Here is a 14781-nt window from a genome sequence, read left to right as displayed (position 1 = left end):
GTATATTATGATAGTACTTATTGAGACGAAGTATGTATTAGCACCTGATTAGTTGATTGTTGTTTTTATTGTAACTTTGTAGTACAATTTAATCCGTTTGGGCTACTTATTTAAACTTTATTATAAATTAATAAAATATTATTTGACAATTTTTTAGAAAAAAAATATCATCTCATCATAAATCGCAAACCAAACCGTATTATTACGGTTTGGTTTGGTTTGGTTTCAATACTAATATGGTTTGGTTTGGTTTACCAAACCGTATTTTGCGGTTTGGTTTGGTTTGGACTCATACCGCACCAAACCAAACCATGTTCCCCCTAGGTTATATAATGCAAAAGATTTTGCCATTGTTAAGAAACCCATTATATTTGCTTAAATGGCATCCTCAGAGCCCACCAAAACCATTGCTCAAGAAAATCCGGAAGACGAAATCAAAGAGCTACAACAATCCCTCCCTAAAGAAACCTGGTTTGTTTGGCCAATGTACCTTTATCAAGGTTTATGGTGCTTAAGTAATATTTTTGAGGGAATAATTGCATCCAAAACCCACTTTCAAGCTCATGATTCTGATATCATTTTAGCGAGTCAGCCCAAAACCGGTACAACATGGCTAAAATCCCTTATTTTTGCCATTGTAAATCGTAAGAATTTATCTAATGATCTTACTCAACACCCTTTTCACACCAAAAATCCACATGAACTCATCTCACATTTAGAATCAATAATTTACCAAAAAGTCAATGAAAAACTACCAGACTTATCTAAAATACCTTCACCTAGACTATTTGCTACTCACATGCCGTATTACTCACTGCCAGATTCGATCAAGACTTCAAAATGCCGGATTGTTTGTGTTTGTCGAAATCCCTTAGACACTTTTGTTTCGATATGGCATTTTTTTCAAGAGTTTGAGGACTGCAAGAGCATCAAACCCGATATGGAAATGATGGAGAAATATGTAAAAATGTTTTGCTCGGGTGTTTCGCCATGGGGGCCTTATGAAAATCATGTGTTGGGCTACTGGAAGGAGAGCAAACAAAATCCAAAAAAGGTGTTATTCTTGGAATATGAAGGCTTGAAGAAGGAACCAAGAGATCATTTGAAAAGGTTGGCGGAGTTTGTAGGTTGTCCGTTTTCGACGGATGAAGAGGAAGGAAAGGTTATAGATGAGATAATAGAACTATGTAGCTTTAAAAGTTTGAAAGAAATGGAGGTCAACAAGAGTGGTAAGGTTATATCTAGATTTGAGAACAAGGCTTTCTTTAGGAAAGGCGAGGTTGGAGATTGGACCAATTACTTGACTCCTACGATGGTAAAACAATTTGATCAAATGTTAGAAAAACTTAAGTTGGCTGGTTTTTCTTTTGAATACTATCAAATGAACTCATAATTCAAAAGTCCACAAAATCAAACTATTGAGTACCAGATCGAATTAGTGATCTTTTACTCAAGCAAGATCTTTCCAAGGGTGGCTGATGTCTTCTTTAGTTCTTTTTTCAATTTATGTTGTTTAGGTACCATATATATTCTTGCTTCATAGTTCATCAGTTTGAAGTTATTTGAAAAAGCTTATGCATTGCTTTTTTCCTATTATTGCTTTCTACTTCAATTCGGTTTTCCCAAAGGTCGAGGCAGACCCGGTTAATATTCGATATTAACAATAAAATATCAACAATAAAAAGATTTTTTCTTTTTATTTTTTTTTATTTCATCTTCTTCCTCTCAGCGCAACAACAACACAGAAGCAAACCAGTACACCACCATCACCACACTTACATGAATAATGTAAACACCATCAGCACACCAATCCCCGTCTTCCATGAATATCGGCAAGACGGTGGCTTCGCCGCTAAATTTAAAAAAAAACCCTAACAATTAATACATAAATTAGGGGAATTGGTAAACCCAAAATGGTGGGTAATTTCCGACGGTACTTAAGCTACAACAATGGAGCTGTGTTAATTTTCGATTTGATGAAAATCAAGCGTGAAGAAGCTTCGTGCTGGGTTTTATTGTTGATGAGATTGCTCAGAATATGTTTGAAGAAAGTACAATTGCATCCTTTTTGGTGGTTTGACGGGAAATCTTGATAAAGGATTGTGGGTATGGTGGTGGTTGTGGGGGTGGATACTCAGAGTTACATCCATTGTAGTAGAAGGTTGAAGATTTAATGTTAGGGAATTTACAACACTATCCCTAAATAGTTTGTCGAAATGACATTTATACCCTGATATTAACAAACTTTGTTAATATCGGATATTAACTTGTATTTTCTCAGCTTGAGACGCCCTTATGGACAAATCCAAGCTCCACTCCAGAGCTCGTGAACGAGCTTAACTATCCAGTCGGGAAGGGGTCAAGAGCCACAAGCAGATGGATGTTGTTCAATCAAATCTTCATTCACATCTGCTAATGTAATGCTTCCTTCCTTGACTCTGTGACAATTTTTTATAGTTGCTTGAACTATGTCGCTTTGTGAAGTGTAGTAAACTGCTAAGATTAAATCAAGTTTTGTATTGTGTTTTGTTGCTTCTTCTACATACACTTTGTACTTTTCAAGTATGGGTTTTTTAAGGAATCTCTAAGTTTCATAATTTTTGTGTAATTTACTAATTTTAGAAGTAGGTATCTAATTAAAGGATGGAGGAAGTATGATATCTGAATTCATGACCTTTTTGTCATATAAGATCTTGATATCAAATTAAAGGACCAACTCAATTTAGGTTTTTTTTTTTTTTTTTTTTTTTTTTTTGTGATAACTTGGATGTTAAGATGTAGTTGAAGGCAGGGACGGACCCACCTTTAGTCATGGTGGGTCCCGTGACACAGCGGTTTTAAGGAAAATAAATTTAAATACGGAGTAATTGAATAGGTAGTCAGACTATTACTATTTACTACTCCTAAAAGTACTACTTGTAAATAGTTTTACAGTAGTGAAAGGTGAAACCATAAAATAAAAAAGAATCTTTGTAACTTTGTCAGACTTTTGTCTGATATATAGTTTTCCAAATCTCTTTAATTTTTTTGGGGTGCTCCACTTCTTTACTTTTTTTTTTTTTACTCTACTTCTTTAAACTATACGAGTACTTCTTATGATATTTCCCCCTTTCAAAAAAAAAAAAAAAAAAAAAAAAAAAAAAAAAAAATCAACCTCCAAAATTTCAAGAATTCAAGTGGCAATGCCTTATTGAGTTATTTGCTAATGTTAATTGCTGTAAAGCTTTATGCTGTTAATTTTATTGTTCTAGTTCAGTTTATAAAGCTTATAAAGCATTAATTGAAAGTGTTGCTTTGTACTGATTATTAGTTATATTCACAATTAAGGTTATACATTGATAAAAATTCTAGCGTAGTCGTCGACTACGGATGACTACGGACGACTATCTTCAACTACACTAAAAGATTAAATCTGGACCGTTCGATATTTATTTATCTAATCCTAACCATTCAATTTAACACCTATGATACACGGACATCAAAAGCTTGTTTGGTTACTAGATTATTCTTTTTACACACATTAAATTATTTTTTACTGTTATAAAAAAATAGCAAATTTAAATATATTATCTTCAACCTAATTCATTTTTCACATTAAAATTGAACTTGATCTTAATCTTCAACCTATGTCATCTTCATTCTTAAACATTCCATCTTCAACAAAAAATTATTATCCTTAAACATTTAATCTTCAACAAAAAAATTGCAGTATATAAACATTATTTAAATCAATTGTAGAAATTTTAACTTCATCTTTAACTTATGTCATCTTCATACTAAAATCTTCATGTTCAACCTCAAATCTGTATCACAGATTATCGATCACTTTATATATATTACTCGTACAATTTTGTGTTAACTTATATTGATAGGCGTGTCGCGTACCTAACAAAAATAAACCTAACTAGACCACTACTATGTAGACGGGCAAGCAAGGGTCGGATCCCAAGAGACTATGGTTCAACTAATTAAATAGACTCAAGCAATTTCTAAGCAAGTAACCAAATCAAACGAATGAGAATCAATAACTAAAGAACTAATTAAAGCGATTAAACTAAATAATATAATAAATCAATGCTAAAAACATCCAAGATCAAGCATCACCACAAATACAATTAATGCAATAGTCGATCTACCCCTAACATATAATTCAATTGATTAATGAGGAAAAGTAATCCCTATATAATACCAATGGTCTCTCCCGAGTTATCAATGGCTTCTCTAATCACAATCAAGCCTACTTCCGTGGAATCATGCAAATTAAAGACTTTGAGCACATTACTCTAACTTCATAATCATCCGTTCACCTACTTCCGTGATGAACTTCAAACCCTTAATTGATTTATTCAAACCCGTCAAAACCCAACTCCCGTTGTGATCGATTAAAACAATGGATTATTAACAATACTAATTATCCCTAATCTAGCATTGGCATAAGCACAATCAATTAAGCAATTCAATTGCAATTATCATTAGAGAATTTAAAGAATTAAATCATGCATCAATCATATTCGGGTTCCGCTAGATCTTGGAATAAAGAAACTACTCACACATATTAACGAAAGCAAAAACAATATTTAATGAAGAAAACATGATTAATAAGCAAGTAAAAATAAAAGAAGGAATAAAAATGAATACCAATTGCTTAAATGAAGAAAAGTACCAATCGTTGATGAATAAAGATTAAAACTTGAAAATCGAATGTAATCTACAACTAGAGAGAATATTAGGGTTCTAAAAGTGTTTAAAAGCTGCTAAGATAATAACTAAGTATCTTTAGTCGGGGTTTACAAAGGGTATTTATATCCCTTAATTAAGAAATCCCGAAAAATGATGAAAACGCGCCTCACTAAGCTTTGCCCGGGCAGCCAGGGCAATGCCGCCCGGTCGGGCGCAAGAAACATCGCCCAAACGCTTCTTCACGTAGCCTTTCTTGTGAAGTTTCTTGTCTGCCCGGGCTGCCAGGGCAATGTTGCCCGGTCCGGGTGGACAAAAGCTACACTCTTCATACTTCCTCTTTTGTGACTTCTCTTCTTTCCTTCTTCGCCCTGGCTGCCAGGGCGATGTTGCCCTCCAGGGCGGACACGGGGAAAATTCTCTACCATCTTCATAAGCTCTCATTATGGCTATCCAAAACAAGTCCAAATCATCCGAAAATCTTTATATGCCTACAAAATCAACTAAATAGACCAAGCCACTCTAGAGAAGAGGATATTAGCGAGAAGTGGCTCCGTAGAGCTCAAAAACCATACGAAAATAGCTATAAAATGAGGGTAAAATATGGTATAGAACGTGTACATCATATATATGCATTAAAGATTAATAAACCATCATTAAATGTTTAGAAATTAATTTTCTGATTTTATATTATCAAATAATTTCGGAAATAGCAATATGAATTCGTGAATCATCCACCATTGTTGAATGTTGAAGCTATGAGCATGATTTTAGGTTGAAGATGAAGAAAAATATATATTAAAAAAAAACCCCTAAAAACGGGTGTCTCGTTCCATGATTTTAGGTAATATTTACCTTAATTTTAATTGGGAGAGCGCTAATTTAGGGAGTTTTTTTCTTTGTTTTTGAAGGAAGCGTTAATTATTATTTTTTTTAAACAGAGGGACGTGAATTTTTTTTCTTAGGAAAACAAAGAGGTCATTATTCATTTATTTGGGCAAGGAATATATGATAAAATATTTTCACATATTTAATTGTTTCAATTATGTTAATAAATAACTATAAAATCAAAAAATAAAGGGATATTATTACTTTAGAGAGAAATCAATATTATTTTACCTTGATTTACTCTCTCGGATGCATATATTGACTCCATTAAAACTACTATAGCATTTATTTTGTATATATATTCCTTGTTTAAATATTAAGTGGTATAATAAGGGTTGCATTGGTGGACTGCTGGTTTGTAGTGTGGTTAGGGTCGAGACCTCAAGACAATTTATAGTTTTATTTTTTTTTTCTTTTCTTTTTAAAAGAAAGCTTCCCATTTTCATATGAATTACTATGTAGAGTTAGCTTTCTAATCTACAATACTCTCTTTATTTATATTAATTCTCCCCATTTTCATGCAAATTTTGTTTTCAAAGCTCGTATTTGATGTATTTCTTCTATTCTTTTTTAATTGACCTATTTCTTTTATCACACTTATCAATACAAAACTTTAACGATCGATCAATAACTTTAATTTTCTACTAGTTTTGTGCTCGTGCGATGTCCTGGTCGTTTATCGATTTTTAAAATAAAACGTTTTATCTAAAATATATTGTATATGTTATTTGAATTTTCTACTAATGGATTAATAATCACTTGAACGTCTTGTCCGTTTATGGGTATTAATAATGTACAACCAAAAAGAACGGTCATCTAAAATTGTGGTCTCTTTTCATTTTTTATGAATTTCTAGGGAAAGACCGGTTGCATGTTAAGAGTTAAGAGAACGAGTATATATATAATCACAAGTCTATTTGATTTTTTATTTTTTCCTTTTGTACGTGTCTGGATCCATCATTTATAAAGAAATATTTATTGAAAATAAAATTCTAAACCAAAAATTTGTTCATATTTTATTGAAAATAAAACTATAAAATATCTTTTGTATCCTACCGAATCTATCCAACTTTATATCCTATTTTACATATAAATATATATATATATATATATATACATATACATATATATACATATACATATATATACATATACATATATATATATATACATATATATATATATATACATATATACACACACACACACACATATATATATATATATATATATATATATATATATATATATATATATATATATATATATATATATACACATATATATATATAAATCTTACGTGTCATATTAAAGTTTAATTGTTGCCTACGTGGCGACAACACTTGGCGAAATATTGGAATGCCAAGTCTCGGTGTCTCGTGGGATGGCTATAAAGTTTAGCTTTATATATTAGTTATATGATAAGTAAAACTTATAAAGTTATATATTCTGATTGTACATATTGAAACGAATTTAAAAGATCTCTTATAAATAGAGTACTTATTAAAAATAGGGAAAATAGGGGAGTTTATTAATCAATGTAGCAATCCCAATTAAGTATTATAGAGTCCAATATAAAAAAGTTGAAGGTTGTTAAAATCAAATTAGGCAGTTTCAACTAAGTATTGTAGAGTCCTAATAAGTATGTTTGAAGGTAGTTAAAATCAAATTAGGTAGTCCCAACTAAGTATTGTAGAGTCCTAATAAGAATATTAGAAGGTTATTAAAATCAAATTAAGCAGTCCCAAATAAGTATTATAAAAATAAAAAAAATAATTGAAGGTTATTATAATCAAATTAGGCAGTCCCAACTAATGACCTGTTCACTTCAGCTTAATTTCAATCAGTGTAGTTCAGTTCAGCTATAATTAGTTTAGTTCAGTTTAGTTCGGCTCTTAATTTCATTCTCTTATAGAATATTCATTTTAGCTATATTCAGTTCAGTTCAGTTTAGTTCAGCTCTAATCAGTTCAGTTCAATTTAGCTCCAATCAGTTTAGTTCAGTTTAACTCCAATCAGTTCATTTCAGTAAATATGAATAAACCCTAAGTAATATTGTAGAGTCCTAATAAGAATATTTGAAGGTTCTTAAAATCAAATTAGGCAATCCCAATTAAGGGCCTGTTCACATTTACTGAACTGAGCTGAACTAAATTGAACTGAACTAATTGGAGCTAATTGAACTTAACTCAACTGATTGGAGCTGCACAAAACTGAACTTAACTGAATTAAGCTGAAATGAATATTTTATAAGAGAAGGAAATTAGAAGCTGAACTGAACTAAACTGATTGGAGCTTAACTAAACTGATGATTGGAGCTGAACTGAACAGAACTAATTGGTGCAAAACTAAACTGATTGGTGTTGAATTGAACTAAACTAAACTGAGTTAAAATGAATATATTACGAGAGAAGGAAATTAAGAGCTGAACTGAACTAGACTAAACTGATTGGAGCTGAACTGAACTGAAATTAAGTTGAAATGAACACGCCCTTAGGGCCTGTTCACATTTACTGAACTGAGCTGAACTGAAATGATTGGAGCTGAACTGAACTGATTGGAGCTGAACTGAACTGAACTGAACTGAACTGAACAAAGATGAAATGAATATTTTATGAGAGAGGGAAATTAGGAGCGGAAATGAACTGAACTGAACTGATTGGAACTGAACTGAACTGATTAGAGCTGAAATGAAATTAAGTAAATGTGAACAGGCCCTTACTCTCCACTTCAGTCACATGGAACCAAAATCTCATGTCAATATCATATTGTAATATTGATATGAGATTTAATTATAAGTAATAGTGATTAAATTTATCTTCTGTCAAATTGATCTTCAATGTATATCTTTTCCTTAATTAAAATTATGCATTTATGTTAATGACATGATTGTTTTAAAATAAAAATATAGCCATGGTTAATAGTAAATATGCAATCATTTAATCAAAATCATAGGTATATACTTTCATGACTTACAAAGTTATTATTAGTCTTATAACAATCCATTAGGCACTCCCAATTACATATTCTAGTCTCGATAAGAAAAGTTGAAGGTTGTTACAATCAATTAGGTAGTCCCAATTACATATTATAGAGTCTTAATAAAAAAATAATAATAATTAAAATTTGAAGGTTGTTATAGTCAATTAGGCAGTCCCAATTATGTATTATAGAGTCTCAATAAAAAAAATAAAAAACTAAAGTTGAAGTTTATTACAATCAAATTAATTAGGCAGTCCCAATTAAGTATTATAGAGTCCCAATAAGTAAAAGTTGAAGGTTATTACAATTAAATTAGATAGTCACAATTAGGTATTATATAGTCATCTTTCAAAAAAAAAAAAGTATTATTAAGTCTCAATAAAAAAAAAGGTGAAGGTTATATATTACAATAAAATTAGGCAGTCTCAATTAAGTATTATAGTGTTTCAATAAAGAAATATGAAGGTAATTACAATAAAATTAGGTAGTCCCAATTGAGTTTTATAGAGTTTCAATAAAGAATAGTTGAAGGTTATTACAATCAAATTAGGCATACCCAATTAAGTATTGTATTATATAGTCAGAAAAATCACAATAAAGAATATTTAAAGGTTATTACAATCAAATTAATTAGGCAGACCCAATTAAGTATTATATAGTCCCAAATCCCAGTAAAGAATATTTGAAGGCTATTACAATCAAATTAGGCAGTCCCAATTAAGTATTATATAGTCCTAAATCCCAATAAAGAATATTTGAAGGTTATTACAATCAAATTAGGCAGTTTCAATTAAGTATTATATAGTCCTAAATTCCAATAAATAATATTTGAAGGTTATTACAATAAAAAAAAACATAAATACTACCTCCGGTTCAATTTACTCGCAACAAAGGAATATTTTATGTCTCACAAATAATACCCCTTTATTGCGAGTAAATTGGACTGAAGGTAGTACTATATTTAATTCATAAAATAAATTTAAAAAAACCTCCTCAATCTCTATCACTTTGTTTGGAATGAGAGAATTGGGGGAAAAGAAAGAGAAAAGAAAAGAAGAGATCTATCATCTCTTGTTTGGATACCATATAGAAGGGAAGGAAAAAGAGATGGAAGGATTCATTTTTCCCTCCCTCCTTTAATAAACCAAATCCTTTCAATGTTGGAATTATATGAGTGAGGGAAAACGTAACCTTATCGTCAATATCTTCTTCCTTATAAAACGTATTAACTGAACTTAGGTTCTGCTCACTTCAGCATAATTTCGGTTCAGTTCAGTGCAGTTCAGCTCCAATCAGTTTAGTTCAGCTCCAATCAGTTCAGTTCAGCTCCTAATTTCCTTCTCTCATAAAATATTCATTTCGGCTCTATTCAGTTCAGTTCAATTCAGCTCCAATCAGTTTAGTTCAGTTTAGTTCAGCTCAGTTTACTAAATGTGAATTGGCCCTTATCAAAACTTATTTTAGTTTTAATTTGTCTAATCCTTATCATAACTTATTTTTCATAAACTGAATTTATCAGTACTTATAACTGAATATACCCGAACTTATTACAAAATGCTACTAGTTAGAAAGTTTTTAAATTTTACTACAAATAGTGGTGGATACAAAACAATTAAGTGGGGTTTTTTTTACCCCACTTAAACATGAAAAAAATTCATATAAATTAAATTATTTTGATTACTAATATTTGTAATCGTTTATGATTAAAAAAAATTTATAAAAGTCTGAATTAAAAACATGAATACAATGACTAATCTAACAACATCATTAGCTATTACTTAAAACAAAACATTGCTGATATCATCAACCTTCAAATATATATCCTATGTGTCATTCTCAAATTAAAAATTTTCCCTACAATTTAATATGTGATGTCATTGATTATTAAATAATTTTTATTTTTATTTTTAATCTACATTTTTGAGTTCAATGCATAAGTGTTAATTTTCTTCGTGTTTTAATAAGTGTTACACTGACATGCAGACACATAATTTTGGCCAATAATCTAATTGACTTATAAAACATAAGAGGTAATTATGATATTTTGATTATTAAAAAAAACTATATATTGGGGTTACTTTATTAAAAAGTAATGAAGGTGAGAGAAAAGAAATATTCCTTCCGTTATTAAGTACTTGGTCCGTTCTCCATGCACGGAGTTTTAGAGAATAAATTTGGAGAAAGTAATAAAATATAGAGGTAGTGGGGTTAGTGGAAGGTAAATTAGAGGAGAGGGAATCTAAAAGTAATAAAATTTGGCCCCACTAGTTGAGAAGATCAGGACTGTAAGACTCACTCTTGCTCTTGAAGTACCTCTCTGGTGAAAAAATTAATTAAATATTATAAAAGTTTTCCAAATAAAGAAATGGATCAAGTATTTAAAAACGGCCGCAAAAGAAAAGTGGAGCAAGTATTTAAAAAGGGAGGGAGTACTACAAAAATTAGCAGTGGATTTGGGTGGGACCATGAAAGGAGAAATATATTGTTTTGGGTACTTTTACACTACCACGTGGACCCCTGAGAGCGTGACATGTGTCTCCCTGGGAAGCTCACCAAATGGACCAACTAGGGTATGACACATGGCAGGCAGATATCCCTTTAAGGAAATGGTGGCCTTCAAGGCCCAATTCTCGAGAAGCCACAAAGCGGCACAACCCACATTTCTAGGTCACCAAAATTTAGGATAAGGGCACGCAGTTCTTGGACCCTGTAAATAGGGAGATTCCCCCCATTATTAGGACACGTTCAATCATTACATCATTTATTACTCTCGAAAACAGAAAGACACCTGATCTCGGAATCCGAGAAGATATTTACTTTTCCGCACCTTTTTACTCCGAACCTCGACTAACTTGATCGTCGAAGGCGGAACTCCAACCAAGCGGAGAATCCGTTGTTTTGCAGGCACAGACGGCCCGAAATCCAGCCTTGGTGTTGTAACCTGAAAACAGATATAATAGTAAAATGTACTTTCTTTGTTTTTTTTATAAGCTAGAGTTGGGATTTTCCCTGTTCATATGTCATCATTAACTTAATTTATTAACCAACATATATATAAGATATAAATATGATTATATAATATGTTGTTGGATTTATCATAATGTCCACTTATTTAAATTAATTTTTTCATAGTTTTTACAAACCTTTAATTAAAGATATTGATAGTCAAAGTTGTGTCTCGGAAAAGACGACAATCCATCTTTAGCTTATACTCCATCCGTCCCCTTTTGACAGTCCCTTATGGATGATCATTTTTCACGGGAATTAATAAACATAAATAAGAATAGTAAAATTATATTGAAAAAGTAAATTGATATTGGGTATGCAAAAAAGTAGAGAGAATAAGTAATAAAAGTACATGAGAAAACAAAATTTACATGGGAAATTTAACATTGCACAAGTATTGTTGCAAATTGGAGGAAATTTTGGTAAAAAATTAATATTAATGGTTGTTCGAAAAGCAAATGGGGTGAACATTTTGGAACTAAAATTTGTCCATAAGAGACTATCAAAAGGGGACGGAGGGAGTAACATATAATTTGCTAAAAAAAAGGAAGTGTAACACTATTAAAACATGGTCGCATTGGTAATTGTAGCACTTATTAAAATACGGTGGGAGTAAATATATATACATGATTCAATTAATTAAGTTTCTCTCCTAAAGTATAGTTTCACATACTTAATTTTATTGACGTTTGCAATTGATCGTGGTTTCAATTTTTTTTTTAGTTTCCTTAAAGGTAAATTATTTTTAAATCTAGATCAATCTTCATATAACCATATACTCCTTCCCTCCGATTATTTCGTGCCAATTTATCTAAAAACACGGTTTTTAAGGAGCATGGTGGAAGTAGGAGAATATTCTATTAAAAAAGATTAAAAAAAAAAGTAGAGAATATTGTATGGGAATGATAAAAGTAGAGAATATTGTATTCAAAAGAGAAAAAGTAAGTACTGATTTTTTTTTTTGGGTATATGTGTATTTTGTATGGAAAAGATAAAAAATAAGTAATGATTATGGACTATTTTTAGAATCGGGTACAACATTTTGGAATGCTAAAAAAAGGAATACAGACACGAAATTATGGGACAGAGGGAGTATAATGCAATGCAATAGAACATAAAATATAAAATAGATTAATTCTAATCGTGCATGGCAAAGGGATAACCTAGTAATATACTACTAGTAACTACAAATCTAGATAAATCAATTCAAGTTTATAACTCTGATGTACAAATAGATGTACATTAAAGGGTAGTTGTATGGTCATTTTAGCTAATAAATGAAGGATAACTTTGTCATTTTACCTAAATGAGGGATAAGTTTATCATTTGATCTATTTTATTGTTTAGAAAACAAAAAAATGGTGGTTGATTTATAAAATTACAAAATTGTAAATTAGCCCGACTAATTGGAAGCTCCTTATATAAACCAATAGTGCAAAAGTCAAAATATTACATTTAAAAATAAATGGATTGAGTATTGCATAAGGAATAACGATATCATATCTAATCTCAATTACACCATTACATATTGTTCAATGATCCTAGATTCCTAGTATGACTTGCTCCCTCTTAGGGCTGTCAATTCAGGTATTTGAGTTGAGTTAGTTAGGTCAATAAAAATTTGGTCAACACGGATCAGGTCATGTCATGTTGATGGAGTAATAGGTTGGGCCATAATTGGGTTTGGTCGTGTCTGGTAATGCATGTATCAGGATTTGGTCGGGTCCAAGTTAGGTTGAAATTTAGATCGATTAAATTTAAATAGGTTAAAGTCAACTAGGTTTAGGTTTGATACAGGTTTGTAGAAGGTTTTTGGGTCATGTAAATTTTGGCCAGATCATCATTCGACCATTTAAGCGTGAATATGACTCCTTTAATTATTTTAAAATTCATAACAGTAAAACTTTATACATATATATATATATATATATATATATATATATATATATATATATATATATATATATATATATATATAATTGGTAAACTGGTAGTCTTTAGTAATTACCCCCTCTTTCCCTTTTTTTTGCCCCATTAAACTGTTTACGATCTCTAGGTAGCGTCTTAAAATATTTGTATCTTCATTTGCATACAGTTGAATATTATAAAAACGAGGTATTAATAAAATATACAATGAGACGTAACTATTAGATCCAGCATGATTATATTATTTTTTATATATTAACAATAAGTTATGGCCAAATTATATATATTTGAGGGCCATTTTGTGAAAAACTACCTTATATACATCAAATTTTGTGAAAAAGTACCTTATAAAAAAAGATTTATTAAAAAACTACCTTATAAAAACTAAATGTTTTAATTTGCTACCATGTGCTTAATTTAATAATGAAAGCGAAGGGAAATTAAGGGTTTAAGGGGGTTATGGAGAAATTATTGGGTGGAAAAAGGAGAAAAAAAGATTTAAAATGGGTCACTAACGTCTCTTATTCAATGCAATAATTCGGTAAAAAGTTGCTTTTTTACACAATTAATTGTTTTATAAGGTGGTTTCTTACAACATTTATTGTTTAAAAAATAGTATCTTACAATTCTTCACAATTCTTCCCTTATTCAAATTGGATGTGTTCTTCGCCAAGAAATTTTGGGGGAAAAGATGAAATTTTTGGGGAGAAGATGGGAAATTTTGATGCTTAATTGGGAAATTAATGGTGTATTATCCATTAATTGTTGCCGCCCACTGAAAATTTTGCCGCTCACCTTCCTCACAATGGCGCCTAGGCTGAAAATTTTTGCGCTCATCTCTCCCTCTTCTTTTTTTTCCTTTCCCTCTTCTTTTTTTAGTTTCCATTATTACATTGATGAGTTGGCGTTTTTTTATTGGTGGTGTACAAAAGGAATCTTGTACACTTAGTGTACCCCTAGCCTTTTACCGTACTTGTTAAATCCTTATAAGAAAATAAGCATTGTGTCGGTAAATTTATCCTCGAAAGACTTTCATATAACATTGGGATTATATGAGACTTTAAAAACTTCAACGCATTTACTGAAGATCAAAAGAAGAATAGTTGACTTAGATACAAATTAAAGCTTGATCGTGTTAAGTTGTGAGCAAAAACTTGTTTGCACGATCTTCCTTTCCAGTAGTATATTCATAGTAGACAATTTATTATTAATATGAGTTAGCCTTAGGATTTAATGGCAATAATTACAACTATATTATGTAACTCTCTCGCCATTTTTAACATATCCATTACATTTACTTAG

General features: G+C 30.8%; 1 pseudogene; it reads left to right on the top strand.

The window, feature by feature from the left end:
* The first annotated feature begins 374 nt into the window (after positions 1–374).
* On the top strand, positions 375–1393 carry LOC145594378 (cytosolic sulfotransferase 13 pseudogene; annotated as a pseudogene).
* The last annotated feature ends 13388 nt before the right edge of the window (positions 1394–14781 follow it).

This window comes from Chenopodium album, chromosome 19, assembly GCF_948465745.1.
Source record: "Chenopodium album chromosome 19, dcCheAlbu1.1, whole genome shotgun sequence".
NCBI lineage: Eukaryota > Viridiplantae > Streptophyta > Magnoliopsida > Caryophyllales > Amaranthaceae > Chenopodium > Chenopodium album.
The sequence above is the reverse complement of the archived record's forward strand: the minus strand, read 5'-3'. Positions and strand labels throughout refer to the sequence as shown.